Source organism: Diabrotica undecimpunctata, chromosome 1 (assembly GCF_040954645.1).
Source record: "Diabrotica undecimpunctata isolate CICGRU chromosome 1, icDiaUnde3, whole genome shotgun sequence".
Lineage (NCBI taxonomy): Eukaryota > Metazoa > Arthropoda > Insecta > Coleoptera > Chrysomelidae > Diabrotica > Diabrotica undecimpunctata.
The window spans coordinates 159,719,772-159,737,655 of NC_092803.1; the positions used below are offsets into that span (position 1 = coordinate 159,719,772).

At 32.1% G+C, this 17,884-nt stretch overlaps 1 protein-coding gene across 2 annotated transcripts in view; it reads right to left on the reverse strand.

Annotated features, from left to right (window-relative positions):
• The window catches only part of LOC140432437 (uncharacterized), a 390,948-nt gene that overhangs the window by 986 nt on the left and 372,078 nt on the right, over positions 1–17,884 (reverse strand). The window lies entirely within an intron of this gene.

The window sequence follows — 17,884 nt, forward strand, 5'->3', positions numbered from 1 at the left end:
ATTCTTTGCAAGTTGTTGAGTTATTTAACAGAACTGTATTACCACATAATTATGTTCTCGTTAGTCTAGATGTGGTCTCCCTCTTCAGTAATATTTACTTAAATGCCGTTCTCCGATCTATTCATAAACACTGGAATAAAATTTCGCAAGTATGTAGCATCGATTACGATATGTTTATTGAGATGATAGAGTTCTTGTTTAATTTCACTTGCTTCTCTTTCAAGAACAAATATTATAAACAAACCTTTGGTACTCCTATGGGAGCCAGTATCTCTCCAATTATAGCTACATATGTAATGGATGATCTGTTAGATATTATTCTTCAGGTTGTTTCTTTCAATGTTCCTTTTATGTAAAAGTATGTTGATGACATTATTATGTCGTGCCCACAAGGTTTAGAATTTGAGCTCTTAGACATTTTCAATAGCTACGACTCACACATTCAATTTACTCTTGAAAAAGAGGATCAAAACCAATCTGTTCCTTTTCTCGACACAATGTTTATTAGAGAACTGGATAACATCATTACAATTGATTGGTATAGAAAAAAGTGTAACTCTGGAAGATATCTTAACTACCACTCTTACCACAAGTCAAGCATGAAAATTAATCTAGTCAAACAAATGACTACACGAGTTTGTAAACTAGCTGACCCTGTTTTTAGAAATAAGAATCTCAACATCCTTTTACAGTTGTTCCTAGATAATTCTTACCCCGAATCCTTACTTAGGAAAATCATCTTTAACACATCCTCTGTTATACTTAACACACAAGTAAACCCTCCCCAAAATACAGGTGCTATGAAAGTTAGCTCTGATTCCCACTCACTGACTAACAATATTCCTAATATATCTTTTGTATCACTTCCATTTATTAAGGACGTCTCTCCCAAATTGACCAGAATTTTTGCTCAATACCTACCAAATGTAAAAATTGCTTATAAAAGCACTCTAGTTGTGGGATCTTTGTACAAGTCATTGAAAGATAAAGTACAAACTTAGATAAAAGTGATGTTGCCAACAAACTTAATTGTTTGGGCTGTGAAGGTTCTTATATAGGTCACACCCCACAAAAAGTTTCTAGCCGCTTGACTCTTCACAAAAGTGACATTAGGTTACACCCTGATAGATGTTCTCTAGCCACACATACTAACACAACAGGACACTCTTTCGATTTTCCAAATGTAAAAATCCTATCCACGGAGAGCAATTATTTAAAAAGATTGTTTCTCGAGATGGCTTTCATTTTTCAAGAAAAAGAAACTATTAACAAAAAGACAGATACCAATAATTTAAGCACCTTATATTCATTATTGTTAACTTTGGATAAACACGAATCTACTAATACAGACAATTCATCATCAACAATATAAGTTTCATTATATATGAGATATACAATACCTCTCCTACTTCTTCTAAAATACGTCTTTTTACCTTTTCTGTTTCAAGAAGTTCAGCATCTATCAGATATACTATTTCCTTTACATTGTTATCATTAAGATCTAACGTTCTATCGTTTTAAGTTGGCAGTAACGAATTCACAACCAATTCTTTTATTTCTGATAAGAATGTTTATAACCTAAATTTTATTTTATGACATGCTCTGTAATTATTTTAACATAATTTTATTTAAGTGTTCATGTATATGTGTTTTAAAGTGTTTTAAATATGTATTTGTTAAAGAACGTTTTTTTTTAAACAATTTTGGATAGTTTTCGCCATCATTTGTAGGGGTCAAATGAGTTGCTCATTTCATTTGATAAACATCAAGATAACTAACCTCAATTAGTGTAAGAAGCAAAATAATTCTTTTTCTGTATTTTGTACTAATTTTGTTTATTGTAGCACCCTGATGATGCAAATAAAGATTTGCGATAGCTTGGTTTACCAAAAAACAGTACTTCTTTGTCCTATCTTCCGCTGCATAACCAAATGAGTTTTGTATTCTATTTGATCAGCGTTGATGACAAGCGTTTATCGCTTTTTTAGTATATATATATATATAAATATATATATATATATATATATATATATATATATATATATATATATATATATATATATATATATATATATATATATATATATATATATACTTCTCCAAGAAATTAACGCACCACTTCAATAAATCAATTTTATTTGTAAACAGGCAAAGAATAAAAAATAAAACTATTTATTCTACATTTTATTAGTAATTATAACAATTTGTCTAATCATTAGAAAATGTTAAAGTACAGGAGAAAAAAAAAACATAAAACGGGAAATTGTAAAAAAAAAAGATAAGAAAAGTAAACTAAAATATGAAAAAAGTCTTAATAACGAGTGTTTCTACCTCTACTACGTATAACAGCCTCACATCGTTGGCCAATACTTAAAATTAATTGCCGTATTTCATTTTGGTCTAGTTCTCTCCAAATCTGGATCAGCCTCTCTCCCACTTCCTGTAAGTTGTCTGGTTAAATTGGTGTCGCTCTTAATCGCCTACCAAGGATATCCCAGAGATTTTTAATCGGATTTAAATCCGGACTATGTGCTGGCCATTCCATAGTGTTAATTTTGTACCTCTTCTAAATAATTTCTGACGATCTGTGCAGCGTGAGGTCTGGCATTATCTTGAATTGGTAAGAAATTTTCACCGATATAAGGAGCGAATGGTACTACATGTTGCTCCAGGATCTCCAATATATACCTTTCAGCTGTAACAGTTCCATTTTGTATGACCACTAGGTCCGTAAGAAATACCACCCCACACCATAACTGATCCTCCACCAAAAAATGTGGTGTGTGAGAAGTTACACTGAGCATATCGTTCGTTGGGTCGTCGCAACACACGAACACGTCTGTCGTTATTGTACAAACAAAATCGGGATTCATCAGTAAAGAGCACTCGTTCCCAGTCAGCCTCTAACCAATTAACGTATTCTCTGGCAAAATGTAGTCTTTCCCTTCGATGCCCTGCAATTGTATCAATCCTAGGTGTTAAGTTGTATTTCCTAAGTCGCTGGCGAACAGTTTCAGTACTAATTTGTATAGTATGCTCGTCTTGAAGCTGAATTTGTAGACTTCGATGTGGTTTAAAAGGTTGTCGAAGAGCAGAAATTCTTAAAAATCGATCTTGAATAGGGGTAGTTACCCGGTTTCGTCCTTGCCCTGGTCTGCGAGTATGATCCCCTGTTTCGAGGAATCTTTCTAACACCCGTGAGACGGATGTGTGGGACACATTAAACCGACGACCAATTCTTCGGTAACTCCAACCTCCTTCCGACAGTATCACTGCATGGGCACATTCATCTCGGGTTAAATTACGTGATTGAAGCTTCATAATAAACAAAATTAACAATAATCAACAATTAAACAGTAGCCAAATAAAATTCGGGAATACTTGGAAATTAGTATATTTATAGAATTAGTACATTTTTTGCTTCTTTTTGTTTTATTGCAAAAAAACTATAGCGAAAAAACACAGTCAATAAATACACAGTGTACGAATAGAATATACAAGGGACTTGCAAAATATAACATTACAATGAAAATTTTTATTACGCTAATAAAATATTTTAATATTTCAAGGTGGTGCGTTAATTTCTTGGAGAAGTGTATATATATATACATACATATATATATATATATATATATATATATATATATATGTATATATATATTAGTATATATATATATATATATAAATATATATATATATATATATATATATATATGTATATATATATTAGTATATATATATATATATATAAATATATATATATATATATATATATATATATATATATATATATATATATATATATATATATATATATATATCTTCTTCTTCAGTGCCTTATCCGGTCCGGATGTTGCCGATCATCAAGGCTATCATGGTTTTGTTGACTGCTCTGCGAAACAGCTCCGCTGAGGTCATCCCAAACCATTGTCGGAGATTTTTCAACCACGAGATACGACGGCGTCCCGGTCCTCTTCTGCCAAATAGTTTACCCTGCATAACAAGTTGAAGAATTCGATATTTTTCTTCGTTCCGCATCACGTGGCCGAGGTACTCAAGCTTGCGTTGTTTAATTAAATTAAGCACTTCTTTTTCTTTTGTCATGCGCTGTAGGACCTCAACGTTGGTGACATGGTCCACATAAGATATTTTTAGTATCCTTCTGTATATCCACATCTCGAAGGCTTCGATTCGTTTTTCAGTGGCTTGCGTCAGTGTCCAGGCTTCAACTCCATACAGTAACACTGGAAGAACGTAGCACCTCACTATTCGCATCTTGGTTCCCAAACTGAGATCACTGCAGCACAGCAAGGATCTCAACTTTATAAATGTAGACCGTGCCATTTCAATTCTGGATCTAATCTCTTGAGCGTAGTCCCATTGTACGTTGAGGGTAGTTCCGAGGTAAGTGAATCTGTCGACTCTCTGGATCTCTTCGCTACCTGCCATTAGTGCCCCGGGATCTAAATTTGTACGGCTGACAACCATGAATTTACTTTTCTTAATATTAAGGTTCAGTCCGTATGTTACGCTCACAGTTCGCACTCGGTCTAGTAAGGCCTGCAGATCGTTTAGGCTGGTTGCTAGTAACACAGTGTCATCGGCGTAGCGGATATTATTGATGTATTCACCGTTCACTCGGATTCCCATGTCTAGGTTTGTGAGGGCTTCATTAAAAATCTCCTCAGAGTATATATTGAAAAGAGTCGGCGATAGCACACATCCTTGTCTTACTCCTCGCATGATCTTCACTTGGTCGGTCAGCTGGTCTTCGACCTTGACTTAAGCACGCTGGTTCCAGTATAAATTCATGATGATCCGAATGTCCTTCTCATCCAATCCAACTCTTTTTAGTGCGGTGACCATCTTCTGGTGCTGACAACGGTCAAATGCCTTGGCGTAGTCAATAAAACAAATATAGACATCACAACTGACATCGCGGCATCTCTGAAGTAGGACTTGTAAGGTGAAAAGTGCTTCACGTGTACCCATAGAATTGCGGAATCCGAATTGCATTTCACCGACATTTTCTTCGCATTTCTTGTAAATTCTGGCATGTATGATTTTAAGAAAAATTTTAAGTGCATGACTCATAAGACTGATAGTTCGGAAGTCTTCGCACGTTTTCGCAGATCGTTTTTTTGGTAGCGTTACAAATGTTGACAATAGCCATTCCTCTGGGATACTACCTGAATCGTATATGGCGTTGAACAGTTCAGTTAACTCCTTCGTGCTCACTTCACTCATCACCTTAATAAGTTCAACGGGTATTTCGTCCGGACCTGTAGCCTTACCATTCTTAGACTGTTGTAAAGCAGCCTTTACCTCGCTTTCTAGAATTGACGGCCCTGTCATGCAATTTATTTCCGGAAGGTTGCCGCGGTCGTCCCAGAAAAGTTCTTCGATATATATTTTCCAGGTAACCAACTTCTCATTCACTGTCGTCGCCAGATTACCGTCTTTATTTATGAGGATGTGTGTGTTTCTCCTCTTGTATTATATATATATATATATATATATATATATATATATATATATATATATATATATAAACGGATGAGAAATGAGTGTATACTGATTAAACTATACCAAAACTGAAAAAGAAAAATAATAAAAAATATTTATCAAAATGCATATATTTATAAATCAGTAAAATAAAGCAATCAAATGAAAACTCAATCAATGTCTTTTCTTTATCAAATTGAAATATAACAATGAACATAATTATTTTGGAATCGTACTGAAGACGCATCCTAAGGACGATTTTCAAATCCGAATGCAGATAAGATGGGGATTTCTTTTATTAGTAAATCCGTTCGTGGAATCTCCTTAATTCTAACAATGATCGGATGAACGTGAGTAGAATTATCACAAAATTTCAGATTGTTTCAATTCAAATCCAATTTAGGCATTAAAATGAGAGACAGCACAATGGTGGCATAACAAACAAAAGGTTCCGAAAATGTCGGTGCAGCTGTGATCAATAGATAGCGTTTAAAGACAGCAACTGTATTTATATAAATTGACTGAAAATTCTTATAAGATTAGTGGCAAATTATATGCACATGGGTCCGTGTCGTCATCGTCATCTTTAGTTTGTCACTGGTTAGAAATTAAGTGGTACGTTTTGCCAAGAGGGTAGAAGCAACTGGTTTTGTAGTATTTATTTTATTTTCTTATTGATAGTGTTAATTAAACAAACTGTGTCGATAATATTACTAAAAGTGTTTATTTAGACTTAAAACTCTGTTTTTGTACCAGTGTGTTTATTTTGTTTTCTATTTAATTTTATAGGTAAGTATATTTTTGTTCATGTATTTTAATAAATATATGGAATATATATAATAACCTATAATTGCTATAAGCCTTTTTTATGCTAACCAATATATTTTAATAATTAATAATGATTAAAATTAAATATGTTTGAAACTTGTTAAATTAGGAGTGCCTAGTAAATGTGCTTATGTCCTAGTCAATCTATTTACAAAGTCCATATTCGTTTAAATAATTCACTGATTAGTCCAAGGATAGTTAACAAAGGGTTACCTCAGGGCTCAGTTCTTAGTCCCTTATTATTTAACTCGTATTCATTAAACTTACATACTATGGGAATGCAGTGTAACATTTTACAATATGCCGATGACTTCTGTTTATATGTTGAGAAAAAAACTTTTCAAAAATGTGTTAATGCCCTTGAAGTAAATATGTCTTATTGCAAAAAGTATTTTGAAAGTCGTGGGCTTGACATCTCACCTAAGAAGTCAGGTGTAATATTTTTTTCGAGACACAGGTTACCAAAAGTTAGTACGTTAAAATTCTCCCAGCTGGAAATTCCTGTATATTGTGTATTGTATATTCCTGTATACTGAAACAGTTTTACATACCTAGGTGTTACCTTGGATTCAAAATTAACCTGGAACGAGCATATTAATAATTGCATTACCAAAGGTGAAAAAACCTTAATATCCTTAAGGCCGTTAATCGATACGATTGGGGAGCAGACCCGAAAATAAACTTATTATTTTACAGAGCATATACCAGATCAATTTTGTACTATGGAAGCTTTTTATATGGATCAGAGACAAAATCTCGTTTGATTAAATTGGATCGAATACAATACAAAGCTTTAAGGTTAGTCCTAGGAGCTCTCAAATCTACTCCTACACCAGCCCTTTTGGCAGAGTGTAACGAGCCACCTTTACATTTAAGACGTCTATTTTTGGAACAAAAATTTATTCTTAAATGCCATTTTTATAATCAAAACAGCTTATTACAAAAATATCTTGTCTCTTTATTGAAAATCTAATAAACAAATGGTGGACAAATAAAAACTCTCCAACTTTAGCTGTTGCTTTTCCCAATTTATCACAATATTCATTCAATGGAGAAGGGTTTCCATTATTTGGCTCCAATTATGACATACTATATGAATATAAACCTGCTGTAGTAATTCAGCTAGTAGTATTCATGCTTAGAATTAGATCAATTTTATGAGAATTTTTCAAACGTACTAAACGGAAAATTTAAACTGTCTTTTTTAATGTTGTGTGAATCCAAAATAGTAGGAATTTCGTTGTTGTATTTCCCATTGTCTTTCCTTTTATGTCATTTACCTTTAACCGTTGCCTGTATTGTTTGTGTAAAAAAAAGTCGCTATGAAGGGCACCTTAGCGTAAGGCGTGTGTTCCTGTTCAATCCTTTTTGTATAGTCACCCAATAGTGTTTTCAATGGGAAGGTTAGGAAATCGAGTGAATGAACGAACGGTTAGGAAATTGTCATGAATTTAAAGGAAGTGTAGGAGATCGTTTTTACGTATTAAACCAATTGTCTGGCTAAATAGGTATTGAACCTAAGGCCAAAAAAAAACTGTTTAAAAAAATTGATTTGTGTCGTCGTATTAACTAAAAATTTTGAAAACATTTTAGATTATAAATAGTTTATTATTATTCTAATTAGACGGAAATTAAAAACTGGCCGAAACATATTGTTTAGAATATTTCGATAGTACCTATAAAGAATTTATATTATTTGAAAATTTGGAAAATATTTTACGATATAATTATTTGAAAGATATTCAAAGAATACATAAATTAGAGACTTGCCAAAAAAAATTTGTTTAGATTATTATTTCTATTGAAATTTTTAAACATTTAAGTATAAAAGGGATGTTCACTAATTTTTAAATATAGTTACATTCAATTAAATTCAATAGATTATAAAATATATAAAAATATAGTAAACATGAAATTGTTTAAAAATATATATATATATTTTTTAAGATAAATCAATTCTTAATTTTAATTTTGATGGAGGCTAGAAAAACGGCTCCTCGCAGCGAGGCTACGGTGTGTGACGTCAGCAGTTGTATCGACAACTTGTTGTGTATACGTATTTACGAAGTGTAACCAGTTCTTTAAGCATTTATACAGTGATAATGAAGTAAAATAAGTGGTGTTTGCTACAAAGAGAGAAAAAAACTAGAAAAGGCAGTTATTATGCAAGTTAGAAAAAAAAAATAAATGCAAATATCTGTACCTCGGAAGGAATCAACACTATGTTCATTTTTAAAACTTTACAGGAGAGCAGTTTTAAACTTTTTTTCACCAAAAAGTATTATAGCTGCAGCTATATATTGAGATATCGAAACAATATTTTAATAGAACATTATGTTTATTGTTATTTACATAATACATTTGTTATAATTAAAAACAAATTTGTTCCTGTGTTTTTTAACCCTTTTAACGGACATGGTGTTGTATCCATCTAATAAAGTTATTATACTGTAAGAATTAGTATGGGGTATTCAATAACAACTACAATCCTATTTGACTTTTACTGACAAAATGTATTTAACCATACAATTTACCTTTACAAATACAAATAATACATTTGCTATGTATTTAACCAAAATGGAATTTTAGGTACAAACCACTCAGTCATCCTCAAGTAAGTCTCCTTCTGGATAGTCAATATTAGTATAACTAGTAGGTATGCTTTAAGTTTTGATAAAAATCATGGCAAAATGTAGGAACATATGACAGTAATGCCAATAGATCGTTATACTTTTGTTGTGATATAAGTATTGGACTTTGTGATACCAGTTGCAAATCTTTTGGCAATGTAAGGTGTCGCCTTCGAAATCTAACAAGATCAATCTCCTGGTTTTCGTCATGAAAATTACTTTTTAAAAATAGAGTTCCAATACTGTTTTGTTTAACTAGCAGTTAAACACAGTTTGACAGAAGAACATGTTGTTTGTTAATGTCTCTTTTCTATTAATCAAAGGCGGATTTTAAGATGTTTTGACATCATACAAACGCCTTAAATTTTTAAAATCTTCTAGTTCCATATTATGTACGGTATATTTCATTGAGGTTTCTCTGACTAACTGCTGCCAGTCCCAGGGCGTGTAAATAAAAATGTTAAGTTTTTTCTCTTTCGCTCTATCAGCGCATGGACAGTATCCGCCTCCATGTGAGTATCACTCTTAGTAGAAACTTCTGGATTATAATTTTTAGTTTTTTAAACAAGTAGGTATTAATGCTAACATTTTTATTCTGGCCGTAACATTTGTAAGACCATAGTATGATTTCTTTTATGTTACTGTCAGGAATGACGGTATCTGTCCATTTTAGTAATGCAGATCTTATTTTATTTCCACTACGAATAGTTTATCAGAACTTTTGTCTATATCAGACTGATCTTCGTTATCAAAACTCAAGGCATCTCTAATAATATGCTCTTCATTTAAAACATCATAGTGTCTTATTTGATTCTGAAATTAAACAAGGCTTATAATATTGGTTGTAAAAGATTTAATAATATTGCTAGTCTAAGGTTGGTATCAAATCACTACATGACCCTTTTGAGGTTACGTTTTTTAATAATTTAAAAATAATGAGCAAAAAGGTAGCTTACCTGTAAATGCAGTAGAAGAATTCGCAGAACTTTTTAGTAGGTGCTTCAAGAATCTTTCTCCTACGAGAATTATGGTTCATTGTTCTTATTATTAGTAACAAACCACTGTAAACACACCATAAATGACAAAAGTATTATTATTAGATCACTAACAGTCTACCTCTCATCATAGAGATATGCGCGACGGTAATTCACATGCGTAGACGGACAAAACATTAAGTCCACACATGGTGTTTTATCCCTCTAAGTAAAAATGGACTAGGTGATCTTTTAAACGTCACTTTCTTTATCAGAAAATGGTTTAGGACCTAGTACTCTATTCCTTTAAATAAAGTTATAAAAGTTAATTATTAGTCTGTAAGTGTCAAAATTGAAAAAATGGACATAGTGTTGTATCCCTCCGAGGTACAGATATAGAAACCTATGGTTTGACAATTTTAAGTGAATATGGTGTTAAATTCTTTGGAACTGTAATAATAAAAATCTTCTCAGAATTGTTTTTAGATATATTTAGATACCCAGGAACAAAACACCACTTATTTGGCTTCATTATCAGTGATTAAATACTTAAGAACTGGTCACACTTCGTAAATACGTATACAAAATAAGTTGTCTGTCGATACGACTGCTAACGTCACACACCGTAGCCTCGCTGCGAGGAGCCGTTTTTCTAGCCTCCATCAGAATTGAAATTAAGAATTGATTTATCTTAACAAATATATATTTTTAAACAATTTTACGTTTGCTATGTTTTATATATGTTATAACCATATAATATGAATTTAACAATATTTAATATACCTAAGTCCCTTAAGTATAGTTGATTTTATATCGATTTAAAATATTTATATATTTCTGAAACAACCTTAGTACCGGACTAAGGTTGTTTCTGCACTAAATTATAAGTTGTCATTTTGCATATCGACGTTTACCATAGTATATAAAATTCATAGTGTTTCTATTGTTTGTTCTTATTGCTGCTTACAAAAAGTCGTCTGTATATTGGAAAAAAAACGTTCATATTATAATATTATTATGGACAAGGATCAACCAACCACCAGTGCTAAAAACGCGAAGGATTTAGATCCCGCTACTAAAAGGCGTAAGGGAATTAGAAAATCGGATGAATATCAGCGTAATGTTATCATAAACTCTAAAGTTAAACGGTAAACATATATTAGCTACAAAAATAAGGCCATGAAAGCAAAGCAAATAGGACCTTAATGCAAGTAAGATAATAAAAATATAATATTTTTGAGTTTGTAAAATACATTTTTTAAGTGTCCGTTTTAAGTTTAAACCGTGAAAGAATATCAAAGGAACATTATTTTTGGCAATTTTTAAGGTATGACAACAAAAAAGTGAACAGGATATATATCTACAAGGATTAATAGAAGTAATGGAGGTGCCTATAAAAAGAAAACGTAATAAAAGGGGTAAAGATAAGACAAGAAGTTACAAGCTCATGTTATTGTTGATCAGACTAAATAAAAGATATGCGAATGTGCTTTTTTTAAGTATTTACGCCATTGGAAGAGAAAGGCTAAAGAGAATTAAAAGATTTGTGGTATGTGGTGATACCTACAGATAAAAGGGGAAAATATAAAAGGAAACACTATTGATGCTGGAACTAGGGAACTTATCCGTAGCCACATAACTGCATTTCCAAAGGAATTTAAGTACTTAGATGAGAAACACAATACGAAAATAATGCACGAATTATTTATTAAATAGTATCCTGAGAGTTTAGTAAAATACAGTTACTACAATATATTTTTTCATGAAAATTTTAACCTACATTTTGGTAAGCTACAAATTGACACATGTAATCTCTGTGAGGAGCTTAATTTAAAAAATCAAAAGCCATAGTCTTGATGAAGCAGCAAAAAAAGTAGCGGTTGCCAAAAAAGTCGTACAATTCCGCCGAAGTAAAAAAATTTATAGTGCCCTACATGATCAAGTTGAGGAATGCATTCAAAGAGATGATGTAGAAGCAATCGCCTTGATAGATCTAAAATATGTAAACACGCATGGGATAATGAACATAGGGTTCAATGGAATGATTCAAATATAGTCCTTAAAGAAACGGATGGTAAAAAGAGAAAAATCAAAGAAGCGGCTCTAATTATGCTAAATGAGACCAATTGTGTCGCGAATTCCTCGGCAGAATGTAGTAGGATCTGGTTACCCATATTGAAAGAGGAAGTTATTAAAAGGAAAATACCAGTATTGGTAAGTCAGTAACATATAGAGAATATATCATTTATGTTTTTTAAATAACAAACATATAAAATCAGAATTTGGTGTTTATTGAAGGTAAATTAAATGCACGACCAAATACTTACCATGTCGGGATAGTATTATGAGGTTTTTTTCCTGGTTTTTCCCTTATAATTTACTATAGAATCACTAACAGGAGAATTTTACTGTCATCATGGCATGTGTTTGTCATTTTAAAGACGAATTACATGCTGTAATGTTTTCTGACGGATATTCTCAAGTTAAAGTTGATTTCATGTAATCGAATGAACTATCTTATAAGTAAAGTCGTTCCAGGAACGCAACTCAACAATATTGGCAATATTAATTTAAAGTCGTCTACTTTAAAATATATAATGTATGTCTGAATTGTCAATATAGATGAATCAGATAAAATTAAATTATTAGAAGAATTTTTCACTAAGTAACAAAAAAACAAAATTTGTTTAATTTACTAATGTTTGTATTTTGAAAATGATTTCCGAAGTGGAAATTGAAACGTCAATAAACGTACTTTAACCTTTAATTGTGGCTTATTCCCATTTAAATAGTTATAAAAAATAAACTTTTAAAATGTAAATTTTTTATATTTTAAGGTCTTTATACGCTATTTTATAACAACTTTGAAAAAATGCCTGTTTTGGGGGTGAGTACTACTCCTGTAATCAAAGGGTGGAATGTTTATTTTTTAAAGTTTTTAGAGATTAATTTAGTAGTCGTATATAAAAAATATTAAAAAATTCGGTTTACTGAGATTCGCGCAGTAGATATTGAGAAAACCATCTACGAGTTTTGAAAAAAGCTTTTAAAGTATTTTACTGTAATTTTATACAATAAAATAGCCATATTTATCTTTTTTTCATAACTCTGCCCTCTTTTGATGTCCCGCTGCTTCTTCTATTGGCTGAAGCAATAGGAGCTTTTATGTCTCCAATTTTTATGCTCATTAGGTCCATTACGGTGGGGTGGATTTTAGTCCCTTTCATTAAAGTCACTCTACCTATATCTCGATCTATCTCCACCACATATTTGCTACGAAATTTATTTTTGGAGCAATTTTCCAAATTAAATTGTCGTAACTTTCATTCCAGTTTTGGGTATTGCGGCCAAGGTATCTTGTTCGTCTGCGCTAAGGGACTTAAACACAGAAAAAAACATGACATTGTACATTAGCATCGAGTGCTGGTTTATGCTTGTTAGCTTCGTCGTTTTTCTCGCTGAAAAAACTTCGGGTTACAATACTCGTACCGAGGTTCTTCGTTTGTAGAGATCTTATGGTAATAACCAGCGGGAATTTTTTTTTTCATATCTTCAATACAATTTAGATATATCTCTGAATATCAAAACCATAAAAACAGATATCTCTTAAATAAGTTTTAGAGTCAACTTGGTCGTTTTAGGTGCGTCAGTGATAGGAGATTTGACAGTTTCAATCTCATCTTCTGATCTTTTACTTTTTTTTGAGCTTCGTGTTCATTTTTTTCTCCGTGCTTTTTTATTTATTTTTCTATTAGTGTCATTTTTTAGTTTATATCTAATAATCGCCTATACATGCGCTTTCCTGCTTAAAGAACACACTCCAATTTGTTTATAACCCTACGGTTATATTCTATATCTCCTTGTTTGCATCAACGACATTCGCTTAAATTTTTCTGTAACCATCAACAATGTAATAATTACTATTCAAAAATATTTATGTATTCATGATCTTCCATTTTGTCAGCAAATCTTTCGCAATTAGCTGAACAATCAGTGTTGTGTTCCTCCTATCATATGGAAAACATCGTTTAGCGCTGATTTTTTTACTACATGATAAGCAAAACGAAGAATTTACCTTTTAAGTTAATAACTTTTCCTGTTAAGTTTCCATTAATTAAAAAAACCTAAAACGTAATAAAAGACGTAAAACCTCTCCTCATCCACGTGACATTTTGCAAATTGCAGAATAATAAAGTGTAGCGGAAAAAGATGACGATATATCCATCAAACTCATGAACGTTTTCCGGCCATTATACCCTAAATCAAGAATTCTCGTGACATATAGTAGTCTTTCGTTTATTTCATACACATTTTTACTTATTAAAGGTCAAGATTCAATCAATATTCTTTCACAACAATACTTGATACAAATTTTGAATCCAATACCTCTGTTTTTTGTTGTGTAAATAAAATTTTATTATTATATTCTTTGCACTTTATATATTATTTAAAGAGTTGAAAACACAAAATTGCATACTTTACAGAGCTGTGTGTTGGCGATTGCAATGCATCACTAAATTTTAATTTTTTTGTAGGAACTGAGTAATTCAGAATTATTTTCTGCAGTAGACTGATTACCTTTGAATTTTGCTTCTCATATTATGCTTATTTCGATGTGTCCCCTTACTTCGACTGACTTTTAAACGACCAACAAATCCAGGCATTTTTCGGATTTTCAAAACAATAATTTTCGATAAATTTTAATAATATAAAACACGTGCTTACTTTCTAAGTTTCATAAAGCTACTGTCGAGTTGCTGGTGCACACTGTGCACTGCAAGGTGAAGTGGGAGCGCGGTGTTGTATACAAACGAGTTTTAGCTCAGGTGCGTACCGTTAGAAATACAGCTATAACTTCGTTTTTATTTCGAATTTCTCAATAAAATTTTAGGACAGTATTTCTATGATACTAAGGAGTGTTTTTATGCAAAAAATAAAAATCGATTTTTTTTAATTTAACCCTTAACTGGTCCGGTACTGTAGCAGTAGCGTAACTGGTCCGGCGTAGTCTGCGAAACTACTTATTAAGAAAAAATGTTAAAACATACCCTGATATATTTATATAAAAGTGAACGTATTAGATTTGGGCATTATTTATGTTAAGAAAAAAATATTAAAATAAAACTGACATCCATACAAATATTTGTGAAAAAGTACATAGTTTTTTAAATTATTAAAAAAATATATAAAAAACACTATGAAAAAAAATGTACTCCTAGGATAAATGTTTAAACTGCATACTAAACAAAAAACTAGGTAAAATAAAAATCGATCAAAAATGTTTGCTTCCAGCATCAGTCAAACTTTACCAATTTTATATGCAATTTTTACATAGTGGTTTTGTACATCCCAAACAAACAGGCTTTTTGCAACGCAAGCACAGGTATTTTGTCATCCTGCAAATCTTGCGTTTTTCTAAAATATGAACATCCGTCTGACTGTCCTCTTATTCTTCTTGAACTCCAAGTATCTGGCTAATTGTAAGACGTAATAGACGTGGAATATTCGTCATTGTCATTGTGATCTTGCACTAACTGCATAGCCAACTCCAAAGCAAAAACACTTTTTTCTTTTATTACTGGAGTGTTTTTGTAACACTGATGTAGAATATATGAATTTGCTATAGAAATGTCCAATATGCGGAAAAAAATTGTTAAGGGCCATCTTCGGGTTCGACGGCTTGAGGTGCTTTTGGAGCATTTCTCATCTAGGGAATCTACACCTCCCTTATTCTCATTATAATAAGAAATAATTTTTGGTTTTTCAGTAGAGGGATCACTATAACGTCTACTATGCATTGAAGATATAAGTACTGTAGCCTTTCCCACTTTTTCTACATGAGAAATTAAGGTACATTCTTCCCTAAATCCATAAATTGTTGACCCTTCAGGTCTGTTTCTGTTGAGCAGAAAAGATGGAGGTATTTCAGCCTTATTTTTTTTTCAGTGTGCCCTCATAAGTCAAGTTTTTAGTTCGTAAAATATCCACTAATTAAATAGAAGAGTACCAATTATCAGCTGTGATATTTCGGTTGCTACCAAAGAGCGGTTCAGCTAAGCGCAACACAGCTTGTGTAGGCTTTAGAAATTTTTTGTACTCGTCACTGATACCAAATCCATCTGAGTCTTTTCCGCTGTAGATATAAGCCTTATACAAATAACCATTGCGTGCATCCGTAAGACACTGTATTTTGAGTCCGTATTTAGCCGGTTTCTTAGGCATGTACATTTACCTCGAAAACTTACAAGCATTTCATCAATTGTGGCAGATTGACCAAGTCCGTATACACTTTGAAAATTTTCTATGAAAGTATTGAATATAAATGAAATAGCTGCAGTTGGATCATCTTTTTTGCGTTCCTCCCTGTCTTCAGGATTGTCGAATCGGATAGCAAGTAGAAGAACAGCAAATCTTTTTTGCTCATGACTGCTTTGAAAATTTCTCTTCCACTCCCATCAGTTGCAAATAAACGGTCTATATTTTCGTGACTGGAGTTGAAAATGGCAGTGTAAACAAGGAGTCCCAAAAATGCTCTCAATAACATCCATTTCTCTAAGATGATGGATAGAACTAGCAGAATATTTCTCACGCATTGATCGTAATTTTGTGTTATCACTATACAACATATTCCAAACAAAGGGTATCGCAGCCTCGCCGAGCATTTGCCTTTGTTTTTAGAATTGGCACTTTTATGACAATGTTGTGTTTCGTGTTCTAGATGAGGGGATAACTTCTGACGTACACCACCTGTGTCGATTTTTACCATAAACATACGTTTTGTCACTATCACTTACTGCTAATTCATCACAATCTGCAGGCTCGTCAGAATCAGAAAATTCCGAACATGTATCGTGTTCAGATTCAATGTTATAGTCTTTCGAAATATCGTCTACATCACTGTCACTATCACATTCCTCATTGTACCACTTTAAAAGAGTTGTCTTATAATCGTCATCGCCGAAACGCACTCGTTTTGATGGCCTGGCCAAAATTTCTAAAAACGCACGACACACAAAAAAGTCACACCAACAGTCCGGCGTCGTCTAAGGAACTACTCTCGACCTAATTGTTACGATAACTTTTTAGCAACTGAGAGAAACTTGTCGCAAATACACCCACTTGTCAAGCTCCAATAGTTTAAGGATTAGATAGAAGGACTTGCCTGTGGGCGGTGCCAATTTCCAATAAAAGATAATTAAAAATATGGAATCCTCTGTCAGAAGACGCCGGACCAGTTAAAAAGTAAAAGTCACATTATTACAAATTTTTTGTGAAACAGTTCGTATTTATTTTTGAATGTGAATTTTGTGTTAAAAATATCTATACATTCAAGCAGTGATAACAATATTTATATCTCTATGTTCAAAGAAGACTAATGTCCAAAGTTCGTTTTTTTTTCTCTTATTTATTTTAGACTAAAACACTAAATTACTTTAATATTAACGTAATATTAAACATATTATAGAATTATTTGTTATCTTTATTTCCCTAACTCAATAAGAAGAATAAAATTTTGCATACATGTAGCTAGAGTTTGAGGATACAGCACTCGATTATCTTCTTTATAGCTTTAATCGTCTTGACTTAACAGGAAATAATATTTTGTTATTTTCAAGGAAAAAAATCCAATTGCGTTATGTTGCATGATTTGGGTTGCTAATTCTGGTCAACAAAATGGAAAATTGCACGATCAGAAAATAATTGTTGTAGCAACTAATATGTAATTAGGACTTTATGGACTGTATTACAATCTCTTGTTCGGAACAAACACCAGCTAATGTCTAATACTTGCATTTCCGCAAAAAAAATGATCCGATTATGCCTTCAGATTAAAATATTTAATAAATACTGCCACTGTACATTTATTGTTTTTAAATAATCAAAAGTATAGTTTGTTTGAAACCAAAGAGAACATTTTGGACCATGGATGACAAACGAAATATTACA